Below are 6000 nucleotides of genomic sequence, written 5' to 3' on the forward strand. Positions count from 1 at the left end.
TAGAGGTTTGATACCTGCTTTTACGTTTTCGACATTCGTTAAACAAAAACAATATTCTTCTTTCCGCTGACTTTTTCATGTAACATCAGATCTTCGCTCGTGAAATGGAAGACAATGATCACGTTTTGGTGAAAAAAATTATGTCTCGGTTATGTTTTCAAATGTATCGTAGTGTTTCGCTTGTAAATGATTAATGAAAGAATAAAAACTGCTTATTTTAATTATATTGATCGCGTAACTACCAAACTATTCATTAGGTTAAATATGTATCGTAACGTTTCATTTGTATGTGTTAAACAGAACAATTCTGGTAATCGTAAAATATCAAAACGTATGTTTGGTTTATGTTTATTACAGTAATTATCCAACTATCCAAAAAATTATACATGCATACTGACGTTCCATTTAGATGTTTATAACAGAGAAATCGGGGTAATTGAAAATATATTTTTTGCCTAGAAACATCACAAGGATTATCCAGCTATCCATTAGGCGATGTATGCAGTGTTGGAAGTCAAAGTATGAAGGCTCCTTTTAGTTCAAGAGAACAATCATGGTATTCGAAAAATGCATAATTTGCGTAGGTTCATTACAATAACTATCCTCCTCTCCTTTTTAGCCTACTTTCCCAGTAAAAGTCAGAAAAAGAAGAAAAAAGTATGAAAGAAGGCTTAATGCATCTTAAAAATATCCCGAAAAACCAAAAAAAAAAAACTCAAAAATAAATAAAATAATTAAATAAATATCGAAAAATTAAAAATTGGAAAGTAGGGTATTGAGATGGGGAAAAATGTCTGTCGGTCTGTCTGTCGGTCTGTCTGTCGATCTGTCTGTCTGTCGGTCTGTCTGTCTGCCCCCCCCCCTAATATCTTTTGAATGAATAGTCCGATTCGAACAAACTTTTTTTTGTTCGAAAGATCTCGGCAAGGACACCTCATTCCCATATTTCACTTTTTGATTTGAACTATTTTTTGTTCAATTTTGAACAGTTCAAAAAAACTTAACATTAGCGCCTACGGGGAAATTCAAGACAATTCCGAACTGTGAATTTGCTTCAAACAAAATTTGTAGGAAAAAGCTTTTGATGAAAAACTTGTATATAAAATATCTTTTTGATTTGAACAATTTTCCGTTCAATTTTGAACTGTTCAAATCCCTTAACATTAGCGCTTACGGGGAAACTGAAAGTCAATGTAGATTCCGTACTTGAAGGCGGATTTACTTCAAACAAATTTTGTTAGAAATAGCTCTTGACGCCACAAATTCCAGACTCCGACTCCGAGAATTTAGAGGCACCTGACTACGACTCCGATTCCTGTGCCCGACAATAAATTTGACTCCGACTCCCCGACTTCAACTCTGACTTCGTAGCTTTGGCAAAAATTTATGGACAAATGACTAACTCCGATTCTTGGATATTCGACTCCGACTCCTTTATCTCAAAATGAGATTGACTCCGACTCCGACTCCTGAGCTACGGTTTTAACTGTGAAATACTTATTGTTGATATGACTTGTTTTTATTTTCACGCTAAAGTTTAAATTTAGGTATTCAGTTACCGGCGAATCAACTCGAAGTCATTTATGTTTCTACATAAGATATGCGCAGACGATTTTTTTTTTTTTTTTGACAAAGAAAATTATTTCTTTAAGTTGACATTTTATTGTTTTTTTTTTTTTTTTTTTTTTTGTTTTGTTTTTTTTTTGTTTTTTTTTTGTTTTAGTAATTGCATTAATTCATTTTAAAAAATGTTTTTGGCAACAGGGCAAAAAGAAACGATTTTTTTTTGATATGATGTATTTATTTTAATGAGCTTATTAATTTTACTTATTATTATTTCATTTTGAAAGCTATTAAAGATTTTTTTTAATCTAAAAAAGTGTATTAGCTGCTTTGTTTAAAAGTTGCTGCTATTTTATTTGATCGTGTTTTTTTTTTTTTTTGATGAGTGAGGAATAGTTTATTCCTAGAAATCAGCTTAAAGTATTTTAAAAGTATGTTTGAAAAAATTTGCAATTTTAGCTATTTTTGAGAATATTGATCAGGTACTAGAAAGTAGTATGGGTATACGGGAAAGTAGGCTCGTCAAGTTCTAGACAGAACTTCTTGTTAAATCAATAAATCGCTACGCTTCGTTAGTATATGGTTGCACAAAACAATTGTGTTATTCAAAAAATATATCTTACAGTAATGTACAGCAAAATGTGTCATGCTGTAAAAAATGGCAATTACAGTAATTTTTCAAATATCCAAATAGGTTGTACATATTCGGGAAAATAAAGTTATTAAAAATAAATCTAAATTTATTTTGAACAAGAATTATAAACCGTAACCACGTGATATAAGGAAAGCGTAATTTTATAACATGTTTTTGTCAAAAAGTAAATATATTCGATAAACCATTCGCTTAATATGTAAATATTGTTTGTCATGCTTTCGTTAGAACGAAAATCTGTAAGGAAGTTTTTTTTTTTTTCATTTTTAATTATTAGACTGTTTTGCCATAGTTACAAACCTTAAAATTGTTTCAGGTTCTTTAAACAAAACAAGAAACCTTAATATTTAAAAGCTACAATACGGTAATAAAACGGCGTTATAATGCGACTACAAAACTAGGAACCACGCTACTGTAAAAATACTTAAAAACTCTCCTACAAGAAAACATATTTTTCGAAACTATAGAAAGCGTTTAAATATTTTTGTCCTTTTATGTGACTATTGTAAGAAAGTTTAATAAGTGTATGTGTTTTACGATCAATAATCAATAAAATATATTCTTGAAACTAGTTATTTTCATTACTTCATGAAAACAATATTTTTTTCGATCATTTTAAGTTAAAAAAAAAAAACCCGAAATAAGTTACTTTATATATTACATATAAGACATTTTATTAATACTGTTCGTTATACTGACAGAGCTTCGTAAAACGAAGTTATGTTTAATTATTTTAACTTTGAATGGATTCTTATTTTAACACGTCATTAATTCAATTTCTTTTGGAATCCAAAATTAGTACAAAATCAGCTGTGTAAACTTTGAATACATTTAACATTGCTAACAAGACATAACAAGAAATAAGAGAAACCACTTAAATCTTTAAAATGATCTAAAATAAAATTAAAAGTTACTTACCTTGACTACTATTTGTTGGTACAGACATAACAGACAATAAAACAAGTTTTAGAAGGAAAGCAAATCCAGTGATATAGATGAAGGCATCTTGCTTGCGAGAAGTCACTAAAAATCGTTTTCTGTTCATTTTAATTGTTTTGTGGGAATCATCACTATTGATATAATCTTTTTGTTGGAAATCAGAAAGCTCTTTAGACAATGCTAACTTTTAGATATCACTAACCGATTTTGAAAAATAATACTGTTAGGTAATCGTAAAAAAATACACGGTATTTTTTTGCAGCACAAATTGTTGTTATTTATTAATTTACTTGTGTTTCATACTCAATTAAGGAACGAATTTTTTATTGTATGAAACTTGATCATAAAAAGGATCAGATACGATTAATTATCCTTCTTCCCATCAACGAATAACTATAATTTTTCTTCCATTTAGAAAATTAGAGCAGAAACAACAAATCCCACTTTGATCATAATCATAAATTTCTTCGTATACATTCAATGTAAATCCATGCCTTTCGTTTCACCTGCGAAGAAATTACAATTTATTGTCGTTTTTGAAGTAATTTGAGTAGCAAATTAGTTGAAAGAATATACGGACGAAATAAAAATCAACTTCAGCCTTAACATTCTTAGCCTGTTGTCACTTTGGCAAAGTCAAACACTATTGCATTCTTAAAAGATTTTTGCGAAAAAAAATTTCAAATTTGCATATTATTGAAATGACCGAAGTGTTAAGGAATAGTTTGACGAAAAGTAAACTTGAGCTTGAGTCAAAGAGCAAAATGTGTTTTCGTAACAAACAGCAGTAAAACAATTTCAAAACTTAATCATATCAGTAACTAGGCAGTTATTTGAAGATTTCCTAGATTAAATATATCTTGTCTCAGTGAAATATACCAACAAAGAAACATGCTTTTCTTAAAATCCCAAGGAAAAAGACACTTCAATATCCAAGATGAATCAGGAAGCTCATTCAAATCTGTGTAAAATTTTTATCACTATTCAAATATCAATGACGCATTAACACAAAAATCCAACTTATCCCACTGACACTTTTTCTACGATTCTTGATCGAAATCGAATGTTCGAATGCCGAGGACATATCCATTCTAAACCACATATTAGCATAACAACTTCATGCGGCATGTCAGACGATCTCGTCAAAAAGAAGAATGCCGAGACAGCGAATGCGGAGAAGGAGGCGCATCATCGTCTGGGGCGCTTTCCGAATATCGTGTGGCCCCATCTTCGAATCCGATTCGAATTTAAGAGCGAGAAACGGGGAGTGAAGCACGAGGGGTTGTTTTGGAAGGGCGCCTGCGCGACGAGCGGGGCGGCGAACGAAAGTGGCATCTAGTGGTTTGTTCCGTGAACTCGGGCGGCGCTCTTCAGAGAATGAGCCTTGGTCCGAAAGAGTGCTAGAAGATAGAGAAAATGGAATAGGGATGATGTGTTTGGAATAAAGTGGTGTTCTAAAATAGAATTTAAAAAATAATTGCGCAATGAACTTGTTTTTGGCTAAGAATTGTTATTAACAGCAGTGGTGTTCCCATATGGTGTACTCCATATACGCGGTATGCTCTCAAACATTTTTTAGACATAATAGCGTATAATCTGAAGTTTCAAAAATTTTCATATTATGACATATTGTGTATATGATCGCATACACATATTGTGCATAATGGGTTACTGGGAGTATACCCTTAGAAAAATTGATGGGAACATCACTGATAAACAGACTAGCATCAACCAGGGCTTCCGAGTCAAGAGTCAAATTCCACGAGTCGGAATCAGTCATTTCCCATCCAATTCTGCAATTCGCCGTGACTGCGGAGTCGTTGTCGGAGTCATACATTAGAAAGGGACTATTTTGAATTGAATTTCTAACAAGAGATGTTAACTGATACAAAATTAAAGATAGTAATTGACGGATTGTTTTTGATGGTTATTTTAATAGGGATTGGACATTGTCTAAAAATAGTACTGAAGAGACCTTTTTTAGCTATAATAATGTGTGTCACCTTACTCCGTAAACATGGTGCCAACATTCTGCACTTTGTGTAACCTTATTCCGGCGGTTAGCTTCCTCCATAGCAATGGAGTGACTAAACTGATAAAACTGGTGTAACGTTATGAGTGATGCGTAAATTCACACCAGTTTTATCAGTTAAGTTATTCCATTGCTATGGCGGCAAATAGCTGCCACTGCTTTTACGGAACAAGGTTACACAAATTTTTTACTGTGATTTATCAATGATTTATCACAGTTGATATAAATTTAAATTCTTATTTACCGACTATTTTTAATTTTTATTTCAATGATGGTAGTCAAATATTAAAAAGTTCAAGACGGTAATTAAACTGTTTTTTTAGTGATTCTTCTAATGCTTGTTCGCAAATAACTTAGTTTTAAAAAGACTATTTTTTAAACTAATTCTAATTAGTTTTAAAAATAGTCTAAGTTCTAATGTACAAGTGATTATGCAGGAACATATTTTGGAGTTGCAAAGGATCCTTTTTCATTAAAAATGAAAATAATTTATGGAGAGAAAATTTACGTTTTATTCTGGTCATAATCAAATTTGTTGATTTTTAAAAAAAAATATTCATTATTTGAATTCGTGTCTACCATCATTTACAAGTTGTGTGCTTTTTGAATGTAGTTTTTAATATTTATAATAATATCTTAACTTCTGAAAAAAAAAAAAAAAAACCGTGATAAAATTAGTTTCTGTAAGAAGGTGATGTCAAATTTTATTTTCCAATGAAGGTTAGTATACATGAAATTTCTTAAAGAAGCAATGACACATTTTTTTGACAAAGGCATTAACAAGTGCAGTTTTCAATAATAATAATAATAATAA

Source organism: Uloborus diversus, chromosome 2, assembly GCF_026930045.1.
Source record: "Uloborus diversus isolate 005 chromosome 2, Udiv.v.3.1, whole genome shotgun sequence".
Taxonomy (NCBI): Eukaryota; Metazoa; Arthropoda; class Arachnida; order Araneae; family Uloboridae; genus Uloborus; species Uloborus diversus.